The sequence below is a fragment of the Balaenoptera borealis genome, assembly GCF_965194805.1.
Source record: "Balaenoptera borealis genome assembly, chromosome: 11".
NCBI lineage: Eukaryota > Metazoa > Chordata > Mammalia > Artiodactyla > Balaenopteridae > Balaenoptera > Balaenoptera borealis.
In genome coordinates this window covers 16,034,353-16,055,922 of record NC_138868.1, presented here as the reverse complement: position 1 = coordinate 16,055,922, position 21,570 = coordinate 16,034,353, and the positions used below count along the sequence as shown (strand labels likewise).

General features: G+C 52.3%; 1 protein-coding gene across 5 annotated transcripts in view; it reads left to right on the top strand.

Moving 5' to 3' along the window:
• The window catches only part of TSPAN18 (tetraspanin 18), a 182,404-nt gene that overhangs the window by 131,927 nt on the left and 28,907 nt on the right, over nucleotides 1–21,570 (top strand). The window contains exon 4 of one of the 5 annotated variants that reach the window (XM_082342343.1): nucleotides 18,300–18,426. The exons of 3 other annotated variants lie outside the window; for them this stretch is intronic. The gene's annotated coding sequence lies outside the window, so the exon portion shown is untranslated. Of the gene's footprint in view, nucleotides 1–7,435; nucleotides 7,578–18,299; nucleotides 18,427–21,570 lie in introns of all 5 variants that reach the window. One more of the 5 variants, XM_082342344.1, reaches the window with a different exon arrangement.

Here is a 21,570-nt window from a genome sequence, read left to right as displayed (position 1 = left end):
CAGCTCTGCCACTCCCCCAGGTGTGACCTTGGGACAAGTCCCTTAAGTTCACCATGCCTCACTGTTCATGTGTCAAATGGGATTAAGAATGATATTACACCATATTAGTCAGCTAGAGCTGCCATAACAAAATAGCACAGGCTAGGGGTTTAAACAGCAGACATTTATTTTGTCACAGTTCTAGAGTCAAGGCGTCCAAGATCAAGGTGCCAGTGAATTTGATTTCTGGTGAGGCCTCTCTTCCTGGTTTGCAGACAACCACCTTCTCTCTGTGTCCTCACATGGCCTTTGCTCTGTGTGTACACATGGGGAGAGAACGAGAGAGAGAGAGATCTGGTGTCTCTACCTCTTCTTATAGAGACACCAATCCTATTGGATGAGAGCCCTACCCATATGACCGCATTTAACCTTATTCACCACCCTAAAGGCCATATCTCCAAATACAGTCACACTGGGGGAGTCACAACATATGAATTTGTGGGGACACAATTCAGTGCACAGCAAGCACCAACCTCAGAGGGTTACTATGTGATTGAGTAAATGTGTATAAAGCATTAAGAGCAGTGCCTGGAATGTGGTAAGAGCTATATTAGTGGATGCTATTATTGCCACATTTAGCATTAAATTTGGGGGTGGAAGAAACCCCTGTCCATCCTTGCTGCAAGTCTAGACACTGTGAAAACCTAACGAGGGACTTCCCTGGTGGCTCAGTGTTAAGAATCTGCCTGCCAATGCGGGGGACACGGGTTCGAGCCCTGGTCCAGGAAGATCCCTCATGCTGCAGAGCAACTAAGCCTGTGCGCCACAACTACTGAGCCTGCGCTCTAGAGCCCGCGAGCCACAACTACTGAAGCCCGCATGCCTAGAGCCGGTGCTCCACAACAAGAGAAGCCCACACACCACAACGAAGAGTAGCCCCTGCTCGCCGCAACTGGAGAAAGCCTGCACGCAGCAACGAAGACCCAATGCAGCCAAAAATTAATTAATTAATTAATTTTAAAAAAAAGAAAAACCTAATGAGTACACACATATAGTAATAGCAGATATTTATGTTCAACCATAAAAAAGAAGGAAATCTCACCGTTGCAACAACATGGAGGAACCTTGAAAGCATTATGCTAAGTGAAATAAATCAGACAGAAAGACAAATACTGTATGATCTCAGTTATTTGGGGAATCTAGTGGAGCTGAACTCATGAACTAGAGATCAGATTGGTGCTGGCGGGTTGAGGAAATGAGGAGATGTTGGTCAAAGGATACAAACTTCCAGCTACAAGATTAATGAATTCAGCAGATGTAATGCACAGCACGGTGACTATAGTTAAACACACTGTGTTGTATACTTGAAAGTTACTAAGAGAGTAGATCTTAAATGTTCTCACCTTAAAAAAAGGAAAAAAAAACCCAACATCTATTTATATCATGCTTACTATACCAGGCTTTCTATGTAAGTGCTTTACATAGCTGATTTAAGCCTCACACTAGCCGTATGAGATAGATATTCTTGGTATCCCAGTTGTGCCGATGAAGAGACTGAGGCACAGAGGGGTGAAGTGACTTGCCCCAGGTCACACAGCTGTCAAGCGCCTAGTAAATTAATAGCATACAGTTATTTACTCAAGTAATATTCATTAAGGTCCATCTGACTGTGCTGGGAACTCAACCCCTGCCCTCCAGGAGTTCACAGGCTGGTGGAGGAGACAGACCCATGGGCAGGTAGTGGCAGTACCGAGTGCTGAGTGCTCTAATGGGGCAAACCCAAGGAGCTGTCATGGAGCTGAAGACATGACATCTGTGCTGTGGCATCGAGCAAGGCCCAGGGAGACACCAGGGAGGGCTTCCTGGAGAAAGAAACATTTAAGCTGAGATCAGGAAGAAGGTAGGAAAACAGCCTGAATGAGGAGCTGAGAGTGAGAGTGTGTGGTTGTGGGTTGTTGGAAGCTTCATAAGCTGATAATGTCCCCTTTAAGATTTTCCAGCGGTCCTGTGACAGCACAGGGGTTCTTTGGTGGCCCAGGGTCTCTGACGTCACAGTATTTCTACATGGCCTAGATTTCCTGGAGCAGCCCAGCCCCCCATGGCAACCTAGGGGTTCCATGCCAGTTCAGGGAATTATATGGTGGCCCAGAATTTTTTCTGGCATGCAAGGGACCTGTGTGATCTTGGTGCACAATGACAGCCCAGGGATCTGGAAACTCCCAGGAGCACTGTGGCAGCTTCTGAGGGTCCCAGACATTTTCTGGGGTTCTGTGACAATCCCGGGGATTGCGTGGCATCTCCAGGGTCTTGTAGCCTTGTTCTTTATGGCTTCAGAAAGAAGAATATGCAGACTCATAGTAGGCAAGTCCTTTGATTGGGGAAAAGGAAACAGCATGGAAGGGTCTATACCTGGAGGCGCATTTGTGAGGCTTAAGCAGCCAGCAAGGAGATGTGCCTGGAAGTCCTCTGCCTCCAGAAGCCTGTGGGAGCCAAGGAGTCTGGATTCCTTATGGTTTATTTCCTTTTGGAAAGCTGAAAATTAGCCACTTAGGGAGGTCTGTGGGGAGCACTGTCCTTACTTGCAGGCCTGTGACTTGGAGAGGACCAAAGATGCACCTGTTGCCTGGATATGGAGGTACCGCTCCTCAGAGCCCTCCAAGCAGGTGCATCGTGCAGGGGCCGGAGGTTGCGGCTGCCCACGAGGGGGCTGGCACGCCTCCACTTACAGACACCAGCATTAGCCCCTCAATGGGCTCCTGTGAGCTGAGCCTTCCCACACCGGCATCGCTGGGTTAATCCCAGCCCCACTCACTGCTCCAGGTCAGCTGGGGGACCTGTCTGGACCTCAGACCCATGCCTGCAGAATAGGGATGACACTCCCGCCTGTTTCCCCGGGGGGTGTGACATCGAGTGGGATGGGGGATAGCCCTGTATGAAAGCATGAGAACACGTTCCTGCTTCACCACGGGTGCTGTGCGCTCCTGGGCAAACTCCTTCATACCACAGGGCCCTCAGTTTCCTCATCTGTAAAAAGGGGGTGGGCCTAGCACAGCGTAGGAAACACAATAGTTTCTCAACCAATGCTAGGTCTACCCCAACTCCTTCACCTCCAACCAGAGACTGCAGCCAGGTATCCTGGGTGTGGGGAAGAGGGTGGTTCTCAAGCAGAAGAGCCCATCTGGCCCCAGGAAAGTCAATGGTCTTTGTGCCTTTGCCTCTGAGCAAAACCTCCTTTCTTTTTAACCCTGGGCAGAGCCGACACGAGAGCTACCTTTGTCAGGCACTGGGCTGAGAGTTGGACACTCATGATCTCATGTAGTCCACCCTACAACACTATGAGATAGTCTCAGTGATCCCATTTTACAGACAAGCAAACTGAGGCACAGAGAAGGCAGCTAAGTTGCCCCAGGTCACCTGACAAGAGCAGAGCAAGCATTCGTATCCAGGTTTGTCTTGATTGCAAAGCCTGGACACTAATCACCTCTCTTCCCAGGTATCCTAGAAACAGCCAGGGGAGAAAGAGAAAAATGATGAGATGGGAACCAACTGGAGAACTAGTTGAACACTTGGTGCCTGGGTGGGTACATTGTTTGTTCTTCAGGTCTAGGGCTGGCCTGGCTGGGTTTGACCCAGGCTGGCTCCGTGAACCATTTGAGGATCCCCAGCCCTCAAGAGACTGGACGTCTCTCCTCTAGTGGCCCTTTATTAGAGAAACTGCTGGTGGAGGATGTCAGAGACTCTGGTCTGAACAAGAACCAGTTCTGCCTGCACTTCAAAGGTCTTCCTCTTGGCAGGAGGGAAACAGACATGTAACTGGGAGAGAAGGAGGGGTCTGGCGGCCCAGTGACCCATTTTGCTTTTCCCGCCAAGTGGGCATCAAACAGGAGGGCAGGATTCATTTCCCCCACCCCCACTGTAGCTAGATCTGCCCAGGGGCTGGGGTCTCAGGCCCCATGCAGAAGGGGGACCCCTGCTGGGAACCAGCCCCTGTGCCCCAGCCTACATTCTCCCCCGCGGGGCCCCCCAACCCAGAGCCAGCCTCTCTGATGCCACTGCCAAATACCAGACCACTTATCAGGCTTTTCCAGGGAACCGGTGTCCCCAAGCAGAGCTCCAAGCCTGCAATTAGGAAAGCAGCAAAGGGCTTATCTTTCTCTGGACTGTGGGCTTTTCAGTGGGGAGATAAGCTTGGTCTGGATTAAGCTGGAGGGTAAAAAATATTTACTCTCAAACAATGCTCTGTCTAGGAGCGAATCTGGACCCTGGGGCTTCCAGGGATCGGGGTCGCCAGGGGGTCTGCCCTCTCCTGCCAGGTCCCCAGACATCTCCCCTCCCTACCCACCGTCAGCTGAGCTGGTTCCACAGCCCAGTTCCCCCCAGTGCTTTCTCTCATTATGAAAGGAAAATGAGAAGAAGCTATAATGTTCAGTACATTATTATCTGCAGAGCAGCTGGCCTGTGCAATTATCTCCTCCAATACGTATGACTACCTTGGGAGTCGGGCTTACTGATCTCTAAATAGATCTAGACTCAAGTCCCAGCTCAGTCACTTTCTAGTTCTTGACCTTGAGGAAGTGGTTTCATTCCCTGTGAGCCTCAATTTTTCACCTGTAAAATGGGAGTGATAATAGGCACCTCAAAGTGTGGTCATGATGAGCCATGGTGTATATAAAATACCTAACCAGGCCCCTGTTCCCAGCAGTGCTTAATAAACGGTAGTTTGTTTAAGGAAATAGTATTTCTGGTAATGTAAGCCTCATATAGGTGAAATCAGAGCTTTTGTTCAGTGGCAAAGCTGAGATTCAGACTCAAGGCAACGAAGTCCTGGCCCCGTGTGAGCCCGGCCTCCAACCAACCAGCCAGGGAGGAGCCCAGGGCAGCAGCCGAGTGGGCAGGGGGGCCCTGATCGGGGTGGCCTTGCAGACACAGCCTCAGGGGCCAGAGCGGGAGGGAAGGCCGCAGTGCTTCCTGTCTCCCATCCCCTTGGTGGAACAACAACTGGACCATTCTCCGCTTCTACTCCCTGTGTTTCACTGATTTGTGCCCCTGGAGGCTGGGAGAAGAGCACCCTGGCTCATTCCTGAGAACAAAGACGGAGGTCAAGGCCATCTCTCCTTCAGGGCAGGCTCTGGCTCCAGGGAAGGAAGGGGGAACTGAGAATCAACTAGTGCCTGTGCCGACCTCCCCCTCCCCGACTGCCCGTGCTGTAAAAGGAGCCCTTCTGGGTTCTAGTGCAAACTTTACCACCCGTGACCTAGCTGTGAGGCCTGCGGAGGCCCCTGCCCCTCTCTGGGCCTCATCCTCTCATCTCCAAAATGAGGGGCTCAGAAATAAACAGAACATTAGCAGATGCAAACTAATATGTATAGAATGGATAAAAAATAAGGTCCTATGTATAGCACAGGGAGCTATATTCACTATCCTGTGATAAACCATAATGGGAAAGTATATGAAATAGAATATACATATATGTATAAATAACTGAGTCACTTTGCTGTGCAGCAAAAATTAACACAACATTGTAAGTTAACTATACTTCAATAAAATTAAAGAAAAACAAAAAGAAAGAAACAGAAGGGACCACTGCCTATGCTGGAGAAATCGGGAAGGCTTCATGGCTGAGGAGACATCAAGCGGGGCATTGAAGGGTGAGAAGAAGTTCTCCAGGCAGAGAAGAAAAGAAAAGGTATTCCAGGCCCAGGTTGCAATACGCACAAAGACCCAGCAGCTTCAGAATGTGAGGTTTAAATGGCCCTTTTGCAATGATTTGTTTTAATTATATGAATAATACATGTTCCTAGTAAGAAAAAAAAAAACACCTGAATATAAAGAATAAAAGAAAAAAAATCACCAGTAGGCAGTTAATATTTGATACCGTTTTTAGCCCTTTTTAATATGATTAAGAAAGGGGCCTTTAAGCTCCCTAATATATGGAGAACCTCGGATTCTAGGCAGACAGGGAAGAACAAAGAACTGTCTTCTGGAAGCGGAGCCAGGCCCCAAGCGCTGGACAGACGGACAGCGTTTCCTGGGAGTGGGGACTGGGGAGATCATACCAGCGGGGACAGACGCACAGGCAGACCCTCGGGGAAGCGGGACAGCGCCGGCGCCTGCTCGCCGCGGCCCCTCACAGCTCAGCGCCTGCAGCGGGACTGCCAGGGCCGAGGAGGGGAGGCCAGGGGAGGGTCTCTGTGAGCATGAATGAGGCTTGTGGGAAGGGCCAGCACTGCTGCTTCTGGGAAGCCCCTGAGCCTGTCAGCTGGCAAAGGTGGCCGTCCGCCGCCAAGCAGCTGAGGGGTTCCCCGTAGTGGCTTATCTGTGGTTTCCTAAGCTGTTTGGCTGCAGGGTGCGGCAGGCTGGGGAGGGGCCCAATGACACTGTGACGTCACTGCTGTGGTCTTGCCAACTCTTCGGCGCCACCTTTAAAATATGGTTCATCTTAATGGACAGGGGCTACGAGGGCGGTGGGCAGGGGCAGGGTGGGCGCCCAGGACAGCCGGCCTGAGCTGGCAGCAGTGGGTCAGCATCGGCGTGGGGTGGTCTGTTCACTCCTCGGCCTCCAGGTCCAAGGCCAAACTTGAGGTCTCTTCCTGAGTAGCTCCACATCTTCCTTGGACTCCTGCCTCATTTCTGCCAGCCCCCAACACCAGCGAATTTTCCCCAGAGGCCTTACTCAGGCCCTCCTCACCTACGTGATGTAGTTAAAACAGCCCACGATGGAGCCCCTGCCCACCTGCCTCTGTCATCCTGGGCAGTCTGGGCATCTGGGGTCCCTGGGGGAATCCCAGAGCCTTGTGGATGGAGCAGGGGGACACAGTGACCACCGGAACCATCGTCACCTTGGCTGTGAAAACAGGACAGGGTGTTCCGTTTCCTTCATGGCCCCTCTGAAGTCTGTTAACGGCAATTATGAAGTTATGGCGAATTCCCAGTCCTCCTAATTAGTGTTAATACGGGCTGGGTGAGCTAGTCATGGGAAAATAGATGTCTTTGTTTGCGTTCTCGAAATTAGACCACTGCTTCTGCCTTTAGGTGTGATTCAGCTGCTTTCTATTCTCTCCCCCCATCTCTTAGTCCTATACCCGGCATCGTGAACGTACACATGGTGTATATGCCCGCCGACCATCATATTCACTGTGTGCACACACATATATACGTACACATACGCACACACACAGCAGCACAACAGACTACAAGTCTTTGGATGCTGGATTAAGACATCATTTTGCAAAGCAAACACCAAAAACCAAAGAGCATTTCAGCCATGTTCCCGGCGCTCTTTGGCGATACCATTGGAAGTCCCCTCTCCCATGCCGTACCCCGACCCCAGAGACCCCCGTGCACCGGCCTCCCCAAATTAGACCGTATTAACAAACCATTACGTGTTCCAATTAGCATGGCAAGTGAACCTGGATGGCTGAGCAGGGTAATAACGCTCTCCTCTTGCTGTTAACAGGCCGAGGCACATTTCCCTAGGAGGGAGGCTCCCCCCGTCTGTTGGAATAATGAGATCTGTGCAAGGCTCTCTGCCATCTGAGTCTGAGGCCATTCTGGAGGAGGTTCCCTTTGGACCAAGCAGGAGGGAGGCAATGAGTGAGGTGATGAAACTAATATTTATTGTGCAGTGTTGGCTGTTGAGCCTATGCTAGGATCTTCTACCTAGGATGGTGCTTTTTCAACTGAGTTGTGGGTACTCACAGGGCCTGGGGTACTCCTCCCCAGGCCAGGGGGTACACAGAATCTCAGGATTAGCCCTGCGTGTCCTAATGGAACATCAATACACTCAAAGATTTGGAAGATTTTAATACCTTATTTTTATATTAAAACAACTGTGGATATACTTGGCAATCAAATGAAAAAATACATATAGATGGCATGAATATGTGAGGTGAAACAGGAGACTTCCAGGCAATTATGCTCTTCCACTTTCTTCTCTGGGCTGGGCCCCCAGATTTCCAGATGAGTGGGGATAACAGGATTCCTTCCATAGCCACTGCAAGAACTGAGGAGGGAGAGTTTGTGAGGTTCTAAGCCATAGCATAATGCTGTGTGACGCTGGGCAAGCCACTACACCTCTCTGATCCTCCCATCCCTGAGCAGCACAGTGGAAATGGTAATAACACCTCCTCAGGGCCAGCTTCACAGGTATGCAACCTGGGCAGTGGCACAGAGCCTTGCATTTGGTTTAATGCTCTGCTGTTGCCAACTTGAAAGTCTTAATAACTTTTGAATAAGAGACGCCTCATTTTTACTGGACCCCACAAATTCTGTAGCTGATCCTTCATCTTCTGATAGCGTTTTAGCAAGAGTTAAATCAGAAATGTGTGAAAGAGGCCCATGCAGAGATTGATTCCTCCCTCCCTCTCTTCCTTCTTTCCTTCCTTCCCCAAACGTCCATTAAGCACTCACTTTGTGGCAGGTACTGTACCAGATGCTGGGATTCAGCAATGAACCAGACAAACAAAGTTGCTGCCTTCCTGCATTCAAGGGAAGGAGGCAGAAGAAAAATAACCGGAAGAGAACTTTGTTGGAGATAAGTGTCAACAACAAGGGGATAGACGTGACTGGGGAGAGGGACTATTTTAGGTTGTTGGGGAGCAGGGTTGGGGGTGGTCAGGGAAGATCTCCCTGAGGAATTTGATCAGAGACCTGAATGAAGTGAAGGAATATGCTGTGTGGAATATCAGAGGGAGAGAGAGTCCCAGGCAGAAGGACCAGCAGGTGCAAAGGCCCTGAGGTAGGCGTGTGCTTACCATGTGGAAGAGATCAGTGTGGCTATAGCTGGCTGGAGTGGGGTGAGGGAGGAGGCGGGTGGTCGGAGATGAGCTCAGTGAGGTGTGGGGGGCCTCGTAAGCTGTTGCGAGGATGCGACGGGGGTAAGTAAATGACTGGGGGGTAGACGATTCCTTCAACCAGAGCTGGTTGTTTCTGGTCCCCCGTGGTTAGTTAGTACCTGGAGGCCAGGATGACGGGGGGAAGGATGAAGGTGTCCCATTATCCTCTGGAAACCCAGAGACAAGCTGTCTCTGGGCAGGAATGAGTGGCAGCCCCTCTGCTGTTGGTGAGGGATGACTCCTGTCTTAGCTCTCTTCCTCCTCCGACTGGACAAGAGCTGTCCTGGTCCCAGGGCTGTGAGGCTCCATCTCTGGCAAGCTGTGTGCAATCAAAAGGCCAACCCAAAGGCACCCCGACGGTATCTGTGCCAGAAGAGCCCCCAAGGCGGCCACTGCGATGCATCTTCATAAGCTTTGTCCCCTTCCTCCAAATGAACTCCAAGATATGTAGCATGAATACCAGGGAGCGGGGCAGCCAACCAGCCTCAGTCTCAGGTCCGGAGGACAGAGCTGGAAGCTGTCCCGTGCTGGCTAGTGGTTATACACAGACCCCTACTCCCTGCCAGTGGCCTCAAGGCAGAGGACCACAGCTTCTCTTCCTCCAAGCTTTGTAACCCTGCGGAAGGGGTGTCCCCTCCCTGGGACCCCATCTCCCCATCTGTAAATAGGGATACTAATAGTGACATGAGGATTAAATGAGAGGGCAGCCGAAGCACACAGAACATGGGAAGTGTTCCCTCCCTGGGACTTTTTGGGAGTTGGGGCCCAACCCGAGTGTCACCTCTGAGACTCTGCAGCTGGCCACAGCCCACCTGAGAAGTGAACTGCAGAGGGCGAAACCATCTGAAGACCAGCGCATAATGCTGAAGCCCTTCAGAATATGCTGTGTGACTCGGGGCAGGTCTTCAGAGCCATCATCTTTAACATGGAAGAGACAGACTCTAGGACCTGGGGGGCCCCTCAAGCCTTGACGTTCTCTAAGATGGGAAAGTGATGGAGTCCTCCGTGACAGCCCATCCACCAGGACACCACTCCACTCTGGTTGGGGGCAGCAGACTGCAGGCCCCACATACACCTGGTGGCCCTAGAGGGACGGGCCTGCAGGCTGGAGGCTCTGGCTGTCAGTCCTTCTGCAACAGGCCTAGGGCTCCTGCTACCACAGATGGGAGAGGGGGCAGTGTCAGGCTGTTGTTACAAGCCTGGACTCTGGAGCAGCCCTGCGCTTTCTAGCTGTGTGGCCTTGAGCAAGTGACTTAACCTCTCTGAGTTGTCACAGCTGAGAAATGGGGGTAATAAAGCATCTACCACATAGGGTTGCAAGAGCCAGTGAGAACCGTGTGTGGCCCATGCAGCTCTGTAGACGTGCAACACATTCTTACTGTTTGTTCTCTCCTGGTGAACTGGTTCCGCAGATGAGGGCGGGGTCCCTCCTTCCCAGGTCCTGGCTTCTCAGACTCCTGCCACCCTCTGAACCTCTGCCACTGCCCCTGAGGGCCAGTCCCCTCCACGAGCGGCTGGGCAGGTGTAACCTCATGACAAGGACAAGACATCCTGGGAAGAAAGGGTTTCTTTGAGCATCACTGATGATGTCGGGCAAAGGATCCCTAAGTCCATATTTTGGAGGGAAAGGGGGCCTTAAAATGGTGTGAGGTAACTGAAAAGTAGCAGAGAGAAGGGCACAGCCCTGGGCGTTAGAATGCACACAGGTCAGCCCTAATCCTAAATCCTTCAGGGTCTTTATCCTAGTTTTCTCCTCCATGAACCAAGGGTATTATACCTTGCAAGGTTGTCAGAAACCTTCAGTGGGATGTATGTGAAAATATATATTCTCCACCCAGGGCCCAGCAATGTGAGTGGGCCTTCACAGAGGCCCCGCTGTATGCCAGGCCCTGTTCTAATCATACTCCATATTTCATTCATCCCAATTGACTGGGAGGCACTGGTTGCCCCAGGGCACAGCTAGGAGGTGGCTTATCCCCACCCCCATTGCCTCACTCGGGGTAATGGATCCAGGATTTTCTTTGGGCTTATCTCTTACTGGAACATTTACCTTGGAAAGTCCAATATGAGGCCTCTACAAAAAATGTTTCCCACAGGATCTGTTCTCCAATAACATTTGCTGTTCAGAATTACACCCAGGAAGAGACAATTGCTGGAGTAATGGCCTGAGGCAAAATTCAGAACTATCTGGCCAACACTCACCTTAGCTCCCGGTGCAGCCCTGCTGCCTAGGTCTGCCTGGAAGTGACCCAGGTCTGCACAAGCGGTCAGGGACCTGGTGGCTCTGGAGTCACCTTCGAGGAGCTCAGAGGTGCTTGCTCAAGGTCACATGAGCGCCTGGGGATAGGCTCAGACTGGAGCCCAGGATGGCCTCATCCTAAAGCCTGCTCTGTACACCCACCCCCCTCCCCATCCCTGTGGGGTCCCTGGGAAACCCCAACCTTGCCCCTTGAACTTTCTGAGTCTTCCTCTTTCTTAATTATTGGGGAGCCAGGGGGAAATGAAACACCTGCCACGTTCTTCCTTTTCTCAGCAAGGAGGCTCCCCCAAGATCCCTCTGCCCCAGCAGGGCGCCGGCAGTCCTGAGGCTGCCTTGGGCAAGCAGGTTTTGTACAATGGTTCACACGTGCAGATCCTCTAAAGTAAACGTGGCCACTGCCCGCTGGGGGTCCCACTCCCAGGGTAGGGCTAGGGGATCTACGTCCAGGACCCCGATGAGGTGGGGTTTAAGAGAAAATGGTTCCAGCCGCCATAAGCTGGTAGCCTTCTACCCCTGCAGGAAGTGGTCCCAGTAGCGTGTGTGTATGTCTCTGTGTGTGTGCACACATGTGCACGTGCATTCAGAGAGGGGAGAGAGCGCAGACAGAGTTGAGACTCGGAGATGGACAGGCAGAGGGGAAGCCCGGCACTCAGGAGCCGAGACAGAGAGGGGGGCTTAGTCCCGCCACAGAGCCAGCTGGTAGCCGTGAAGTCCACAACTGAATCCAGATCCCTGGACCTTTTATCCTTACATCCTCTCGGGTTGCAGAAAAAGTACCAATTTGCCTGATTGGAGCCTGGCCTGAAGTCCCCTCTGATAGCTCTCTTCTGAGCACCCCCTCCCTGACAAAATAGGGGACACACAGGCAAGTGGCACCATTGCTGTGTGTGCTCTGCACGGCAGCTGAAGCGCGTGTGAGTGGCTGTGTGGCCTCCTTCACCGCCACGCTCAGACACACCCCACGCACCCTAAGATCGGCGTTCACCAGGGGCGAGACCACCTGCCCCCCGCCCCCAGTGTCCTTGTTCCATCGGGCCCTTCTTAAGCCCCGACCCCTTTATTTTGCTGACATTTAGCTCTGGAGGCTACAGACTGGGCTGTATTTACGTTTTTGAATGACGAGGGCTGCTCATCAAATATTCAGGCCACCATTTCCATTTCTAAAAGGACAGTAAGTGAGTACTCTCCACCCGAAGTGGAGCCAATGACACCCAGGTGTTTGCTCAGCATTGGTGCCGGGAGCCACAAAACTGTGGATGAGCAAAAGGCGTGGCTTCCAAATGAACAACAAAAGCTTCCACTTCTAGAGCTTTCCGTGGCAGCACAGTCCCGTCCACGTTCACAGGACCTGCAAGATCGCAGCTTCGTTGAGGCTCAGAGGATCCAAGGCCATGGAGGTAGCGAGTCGGGGAGACGGTTCCACCCAGCCATTCCGATGCCTTTGGCCACTCTGCAAGCTGCCTCTGCAGAGAAGCCCCGGAGGCCGGCGGGTGGCAAGTAACTTGCTCGACGTCACGTGGTTAGTTAGCAGCAGAGCAGGTTCCAGACCCTGAGCCCCCAGTTCCCACTGCAACACTCTTTTCTAGTGGGTTTCCTAATTCTGGAGAGCTCCATGGTTTGCCCCACAAACTTCGGGACATCTTAGACACCCTCTAAGTCCAGATGCTGGAACTACCTGCCTGGGTCCAAATGCCAGCCTAATAGCTGTGTGACTCAGGGCAAGTTAATTTACTTCTCTGTGCCTCGGTTTCCTCATCTGTAAAATGAGCATACTAATTGTACCCACTTCATAGATTATTGTGAATTAAAGGTTAATAGATACGAAGCGTTTAGAACGGTGCCTGCCACATAGTAAGCACTCTGTAAGTGTTAACTCTGATCATCACCACCATAGCCACCCTGCTCCCCTCCCCAGGGATGCAGAAGCCATGACTGGCTCAGATCCACCCAAACTGCACACCAGACTCCCTGCCCCTTCTAACTGCTATTGGGCCTCAGCAGAGAAGAGAAGAGGCCTTCCAGGCACAGCAGACTAATCCAAGGGCACATCCTTGGCTTGTAATGTGCTCTGCACGGGTCATCTGTCATCCACTAGAGCCTCAGAGAGGGGCCAAGCCTGCAGCAGGCAGGCTGCCCAGGGCTGCCCAGACACTACAGGCCCATCAGATGAACAAGGTGGGGCTTTCTGCCCCATTCTACAGATGGAGAAACCAAGGCCTGGAGAAGTTTTATTTTTTATTATTAGATATTATTTTGTCAAAAGGAAATAGAAATTCTCTCCTGGGGCTCTGTAAGATCCAAATACTTGCTTATCCCTACGGCTTCCTGGTGGGACTGCCAGCATCCTTCCTGGCCTGTAAATCACTGATGTTTGGTGGCACTGGTGAACAGGCTTCTGTGGAAGGATGAAGCACTCCCTTTGTCTGAGCCCGGTTCCTGTCTCTGTCTAAGCCCAGCCCTTTCCCTACCCCCACCCCTGCCCGCATCTTTCTTTAGGGCTCCTAGGAGCAGCTGGCATGATTTTTTATGGGGAGGAAAAAAACCAGGTTTCTCTGACTCCTGCCTGTTCGTCTACTCAGGCCCCGGCCCCGGATCTTCCTTTTGATTCATTTCCTCTCAGGATCTTCTCAAGCCAGGCAGGACTCTCAGTCACGGTCTCTCTGCTTTTCCATTGTTTTTCCTCCTTAACTCGAGCTCCAAATACCTGTAGTCATTCCTCTTATGGCAAGGGGTTGTGGCCTCCCTAAATCGGGCCAGGTGACTAGAATGAATTGTAGTTGCCCTGGGAAGACCCAGTGTCTCTAATATTTACTACCAAGCAAATGTAAGTGGGGCAGTGCGCCCTGTGGGCGTAAGGCTCGGGGCGGGGCTTGGCTTCTGTTCTGGGGACAGTTCCTGGTCCCTGGGGAATCGAAGGAGCCTGCCATGGGGTGGAGGACGCTCTGGGAAGGAGAGGACAGCCTCACCAGTCTGCTCTCAGCACAGGAAAACTCCTTTCTGGGGAGGGAGGATGCGGTTGCCTCTGCGTGGGGGTACTCCAGGATCACCCAACTTTGAGACGCCCCCATCCCCCATGCTGCACCAGGGCATCACTCAGGCAGGAGGGAGGTGAGCCAGGGCCAGTGCCGTCCCCTCGCTGAACACTGACAGGCTGAGATCCAAGGAGGCTCATTGCAGACAGGAGAAGACAAAGTGAAATCCACGGGACATTGATAGCACCTGGTGTAGTTCAAGGAGCCGTGCAATCAGCAGCATATACCTGGGTTGAAGCCCAGCTCCAATGGGAGCTGTGTCATCTCAGGCAAGCTCCTTAACTCCTCTGGGCCCCACTCCCCATAAAATACTACAGTCATCTCTGCTCTGCTTGCCTTGCTGGATGGCTATGAGGATCAAGCAAGAGCATAAAAACAGGAGGGCTTTGGGAGCTGTAAAGCAGAGTATTGATGTCAAGAGTTGCATTGTGATTAATGTAAAGCAGGAGGGAATTTGGTTAGATGCCAGGAAGAACTTCCCTACTTCAGGAGGAGACATCAGAATGAGGTTATGGGGATTGTCCTCCTTCCTGAAGATCTTTAAGAATAAGATCAGATCAGTCTGGCTGTTTAAATTAGTCTTGAGGTTGGCAGAGGCATTGGCCAAATGACTTTGGATGTCGTTTCTATCTTTCTCCTGACACTATAGTCAGTCAGTTCAATCAGGCAGAAAGCGACCAGAGGCCACATCTGTGTGAGTGTGTGTGCCTGTGTAAGTACCTATGTGTGTACCTATATCTGTCTGGATGTCTATACGAGTGTCTGTATTATACGTTTGTCTGTGCATGTGTCTGTGTGTCTGCAAGGCTGTGTCTACATTGTTGTCCATGTGCCCATGTCTTGTGTGCAGAGCAAGTTGCTGAAGCCAAAAAACCTCAAGGCGACTCATCTTTATTACTAAGTAGTTGGAAGGATTTCCTTTTGCCGCCCTATCCATCTTGGGAGGATGTGGACAAAGCACCAGGGTGAAAAATGATTTTAAATTTGATCTTTATTTGTTTGTTGTTGTTTTTGTTATACAACTTTCTAAATTTGGACTAAGAACTAGATGAAGAATACCCGCTCTGGAGTGTCCTGCTGAGGCTGGAATACAGGCTTCCCCACTTCCCTGTGATCTTGGTGTCTGACTTCCCCTCTCGAGGCCTCAGTTTCCACATCTGTGAAATGGGGGCGCCTCCCTCACAGGGTAGTGGTGAAGATTAAGTGAATTAGAGCCTGTAAAGCCCTTAGCACAGTGCCTGGCCCTTAGAAAGGACTTCATACATGCCCGCTGTTACAGGTATTAGCTATCAGCGATGTTTCTGGCCTGGCTCCTGATAGATGTAGCTAAAAGAGCACTGGCTGTGGAGCCACCCAGCCTTGGGTTCAAGTTTGCCACTCAGCAGCTGTGTGGCCTTGGGCAACTCACTTCACCTCTCTGATCCCGGTTCTCAGCTGTAAATTGGGAACAATAGTATGCCTGCCTCATAGGATTATAGTGAGGCTCAAAGGAGAGAATGTAAGACCTTAGCATAGTGTCCGCTGCACTGTAGGCACTTAAGAAAAATAGTCCACCTGCAACAGAGATTCCCTTGGACCCTCTCCCCTCTCACTACCCCCACAGTGGAATTCCGTGTCTCACCCACTGCCTGGGTTCCTGTTTTATCCTTTCAGACACTAAGCACAGCAACAGAAGCCAGGAGCCCTAGGCACCCTTCTCTGATGGGGCTCATGGGGGAGGGGGCTGCTCTGGCAGGAGTTTCCCGGGCTCCCCGCCCCCTTACCCCGGTTCAGACCTGTGCCCTTTCCCGCCCAGTTCCCAGGGCCCCTTAATACCCGCGAAGCCATTAAATATTTAAATTGGGCTGTGTGGCAGCCAGGTTGCCCCAGCAACAGCCCTGCATATTTTGGGATGGATTACCAAGTCTTTCAAAGGGTCTCCTGCTGCTCCAGCCCTAAGAAGGATGAAACGTGGGAAGCGAGAGCGAGTGGGAGGGAGGGCTGGGGGCTCCTGCTCCCCACTGAGGCTTATAGATGCAGTCACCGTGGGAAACAGCCAGAGGACTCGAGGGTCAGAGAGAGGGCAGGCTTCTCCCCAGTTTTCAAGAGTCTGGACTTGAATCCAGGACTCGTGCCTGCCAGCCTGTTCTCTTCACCTGCTTCCGTCTTGTGGGCCTGTTGTCTGGATTGGGGTCTGAACCCCAGTTCTGCTCTCACCAGCTGGGCCACCGAGGGAAACTTGCTCACCTTCCCTGGGCCTCCGTGTACTCCCGGGAAACTTGGGGATAATTCACCCATTTCAGATGATGTTGGAACACTGCTCAGCATGGCTCCTGGCCCACGCAAAGCAGGAGCAGTTATTATATTGATAATATTCCATCCAGTACCCCCTGTGTGCCCTGAGGGGACTCAGAGGAAGTGGGAGACACAGCCCTGGCCACCAAAGGCGTATATCTGGTGGAGAAGGTCTGCCAGCAATGGTAAGTGCTGAGGATACATCCAGTGTTCCCTGGCCCTGTCCCCTCCAGTCCCGGTGTGAGTATACCGTGGCTGCGGCCGCTGAATCCACACTCACCTTTCCCAGGGGCCTGGCGTTGCCTGGGATGCATTTTGAGGCCGGCCCCCAGCGTGTGGCAGGGAGCACCCAGGCTAGGAGTCTGGACTGTGCCGTCCAGCCCTGACTCTGCTGTGTGTCCTTGGGCAAGTCCTTTCCCCTCTGGACGCCAGTCTCCTTGGCTGCAGGATGAGGGTGGCTCTGAGTCACTTTCTCGGGCAGCCTCCCTTTCCAGCCAGCACGGATTCACCAGCAAACCATAAGGATGGCCTATTCCGCCCCCTCCACTTCATCCTGTGAGTGCCCCCTTAGGAAGCGAGCCCGAGGCGATGAGGCCAGGCCTGCAAGTTCCTTCTGATCTCCACCTGGACTCTGCTCTTTAGTTCTCAAAGCACCTCCTTTCCTATATTTTATTCCATCTCAAACCCCTGGGGGAAACAGAAGAGACTGCTGCCTCTCTTCCCAGCCCCAGGCTCTCTCCAGAGGCAGGAGCGTTTCCAGAGAATTAAAATCCCCACTCCAGACACTCCAGACACGTGCTGGCTGGTCCCAGCGGGAGGCCAGTGGTGCGGAATCATTGTCCAGTTTTCCTCCCTTGGAGGGAAGCGGGGGAGACGGGAGGCTGGGAGGAGGCCCTAAGCCACATGCTGGATGCTGGGTCATGTCAGAGAACCTGGACTCTGGCTGCCCAGGGTGATGGGGGAGAGACGCTGGGCATCTGACTGGCAGACAGCCATTGGCTGGTTCCATGGTTACCCTCCTAGATTTGGGGAGCATGATTTTCAGCCTGCTTGGAACCCTGGCCTTCCAGATAGACCTCAGGGGGGGTGCTCACCTTGAGGTCTTTGAACCTGACAGAACCAGACCGCCCCCCCCGCCCAGTGATGGATCAGAAGGAAAGACCGACTGGTAGGGCCCTCCTTGAGCCCACAGAATCCAAATCTCAGGGCTGGAACCTGGAAGTCTGAGGGCTTAACAAACTCCCCAGGGGCTTCTCAGACTGGCTGGCTCCCTGGCCTCCACTTCCACCCAAGCTGGCTATTGCTGCCCTGGGCAGGAAGGTGGCCACGTGCGGCTATGGTCAGTTTAGGGTTCTGACACCCCTCCTCTTCCCTGCCCCTATGGTCCCATTTGCTCCTGCTGTAAACTTTCTGCCCCTCTGCTGGGGGTAGGGGCTGAGGGGAAAGGGCATCCTCTGTCTGGGGAGGGATGGAGATTGTTGAGTGACACACTGGATTGATGAGCCACAGATGGGGTGGGGCGTTACCGTCAGGGATGAACTATGTCTAAGGCAGGAGTGCCTATCCCAGGGTCCATAGATGACATGGAACTCGAGGAACTGGTGAACTTGGGGGAGAAGATTATATCTTTGCTTTCACTAACATTTAACTGAAATTGAGCATTTCCTCCAACTATGATCACAGGCAACAAGCCATAGCTCCATTAGCTGTACTCGTAATGTTGCCATCAATAGATAGAAGCAGATACTTTCATATCACCCCAAAACTGTTGCAGATTTCAATAGTTATCAAATCTATCACTAGATCTTGAATTTAATGGGTTGATAAAGAAGTATTTGCATATTACAAATGTTTTTTAAATATTCTCATAACCATATTTTAATATAATTGTTTTAATCCTATGTATTTTATTTTATGTAGGGTTGGAGGAAAAGTGAGAGACCCTTGCTAAGAGCTCAGCTCTGGGATCAGGCCAGGGGACCCCTGCAGCCTGGCTGAGTGACCTGAGGCAGGCCGCTCACCGTCTCTGAGCCTGGTTCAATCACAGGTCAGTGGGGAGCAGACCCACCTCCTAGGATTCTTGTGAGGATCTGTATGCCGTTAGTTCAAGGCCAGGTATACAGTAAGAGATAACTAGCTGCAGGCTCTGGTTAGCATAAAGACTAACAAAAGCTTCCAGGAGGCACCCTGGAGAATAATGAGACAGACTCAGCCAGGTGAAGCAGAGGTGTTGCCAGAAGTCACCGCTTCTTGTGCCAGGCTGGGTGGAGAACCCACGTCGGGGAGAGGGCTGCCTGGAGGCTGGGGACACAGTGACACTTCCTAGCACAGGAGGAGCCGCAGAGAAAGTCTACTGGCAGATTCCCCCAGACCCAGGTCCCCCAGGGCTGTGGGTTCCCCCCAAAGGCCAAGGGTGCTCACTAAATGGGGAATGAATGAAAGAACATAAAAATGAATGGAGTGTTTTCTGATATAAATTGCCACAGAATAACGGTTGGCTGGGAGGGAGCTTGTTCTTTGCTGATCCAGAGAGGCCGTGGGGTGGACACTCTCTGGATCCCATGGAAGCAGCCAGGTTGCCCACCAGCTTTTGGTGGAAGGTGCAGAGCCTTCCCAGAGGCCTTTGCAAATGGGCCATCTCAGTGCAAAGGCAGGAGGATGGAGCCATGGACCCATCCCAGGAGGTGTCGGGGATGAGCGTCTTCTGTGGCTTGAGTCCAGTCCAGGTCCACGGGGCAGAGGGCAAGGATTGTGGCAAGGGTCACTCTGGGGACCAGCAGCCCAGAGTCCCCAGGGCCACACCTCTGGAGGACGGCCAGGGCAGAAGGATGGGAATCCTGCTTCGTCCCAGCAATTTCTCCAACCTTGGGCCAGGGATTTCATCTCTCTGAGCCTCAGTTTCCTCCTGTATAAAACAAGAGTGCCTATCTCCTGGGGTGGTTGGGAGGATTCGATAAAATAATGTGTGTAAAATGCTTTCAGAAGTCAAAATAAATTAAGATGTTTGTCTTAGGGGGCTGCCTTGAGTGGTGGGAAGAGCAGTGGGCTTAAAATCAGGAGTTCCTGGTTCTGGCGCTGCTGTGTGACTTTGGGCCAGACCCTTCCACTCTCTGGCCCTCAGCATCCCCCAGTGTGAAAAAAGAGAGTTGGAGCCAGCCCTCACTAAGGCTTCCTTCTTTGAAGATTCTCTGATGGCAGAGGAGAGGGCTTGCGGCAGGAACACGCAGTGCCCAGACCTGGTTCTGCTCACAGACTAGAGACTGTGCTTTCCCAGACGCTGCAGCCACTCTGCTTCCAGTGTGGAGGCCGGGGAAGGCTGTCATTTAGGATCCGCTACATCCACCACAGGCTCTGCCCTCAGGAGCCTAATTAGATGTTATCCCCCATCAGCTGTGTCCATGTCCCCGTGTCCGTGCTATCACCAGGCACGCCAGGATTTCGGGCCAATTGCTTGTTTATGAGACCGTCTATCTTGAGGTGAGGCCCAGCAGGCACCGCCAGCAAGCAAATAAGTTCTCCCCCCGCCCTCAGCTTGGAACCTGACGGCAAGAATCATCGTTATTCTGACAAGCCTCAGCCCCAAGTCCTGATGAAGGAACACTTGCGTCTTAAGAGTCAGGCAAACCTGGGTCAGTTCTGGCTCTGGGGCCTTTCTAGCCCCTTGGAGCCTTGGTTTCCTCTTCTGTAAAAGGGAACGATGGTTATTTATCTATTGATAATTTGCAGATCTCTTTGGAGGATCATTATAGGTAAATGCCCATAACACAATGCCTTGCAGTATTCACTGAGGCTCAGTAAATGTCGGTCCCTGCCGTGTCCTCCACACACAGGCCCCCCAGCTTCTAGGCTCCCCCTGCAGCCCCACCAGGCAGTCAGCACTTGTCTCCCTTCCTGCCCGGCATGCCCTTGGTTGATGTGGCTCACACTCCTCTCTGAGTACCAGGTTGTTAATTCTCAGTAGGCTCTAATGAGTCCTTGAGGGAGGGAAGCCGCTGGTCTCCGTGCCTTGGACCCAGCCCAGCGCTGGCACTAGCAGGTGCCTGGCGTGCACAGGAAGGAAGGAACTGGATGTACAGCCGCTCAAGTGCTTTTTCCTACACCATCTCTCAATCCACGCAATGACCCTGGGAGTTAGATCTGAGAATGCCCATCTCACAGATGGAGAGATGGAGGCTCACGTGGTGAGGAAGCTGGCCCACGTCTAACAGCTTGTTGGGGGCAGAGCCGGTACTGGTTGGGACCCAGGTGAGGCCGCTCCCCTGGGACCCCCTGAGGCTCTGCCCTGAACCACAGCGCCCTCACCTGGCCAGAGTGCAGACAAGACGTTTCTCGGCTCCCTCCAACCCAGATCTACATTTGCTTCCTCCGATGGGGGCTTCTCCATCGCCTCTGTCCACCTGCCTTCTTTTCTCTCTCTCCAGAAAGCATGCCCGGGGCCTGGGGGCGGTGAAAGTAAAAGGAGTGATTTATGAACTGAGCTGTTCTTCTTAATCAGAGAACCCCTCCTGGGCCTACTCTATGCAGATGGGACTGAGCCGCCATCTGGGGCAGTGGGAGAGACAAGATTAATAAAGCTGTCTGGCCCAGGCAGGGGCCTGCAGAGGAGAATGAAGTGGCGCTGCGTGACCTCACACCGTCTCTGCCCCTCTCTGGGCCTCAGGGCTCCCATCTGTCAAGGGATGGCAGGATGGGGTCATCCCCCAAAGGCCTCCAGCTGGCACGGGGGAGGATGCTAGCCAGCCCCCTGGGACGCTGCCTGGTTGCCTGACTCAGGGCAGAGCAGCATTAGGTTGGAAACTTTGGAGACCGAGGCATAGCACTCCCTCTTTCTGGTGTCCTCTCTCTTGTGCCATGTCCATGGATTGATGTCTTATCAGGTGCTCTCGTTTGGAGTCTAGCAGACTTAGGCCTGATTCATGGCCAGGTCTTACTAACCATGTGAGTGAATCCAGGCCAGTTAATTATATTCACTGAGCCTCAGTTTCCTCATCTGTAAAATGGGATAATAATGATACCGACCTCCTAGGTAAGATTAAATAAGAGGATGCAGGAGAAATGCTTAGCAGAGTCTGGTACATGGTAAATGCTCAATACTACTAGTTATTATTAGGCTCAATTATCACAAAATTGGAGCAACTAATTTGACTTTGGGGCCATTTAAAGGAAAGATATTTATATGCATCCTGACCAA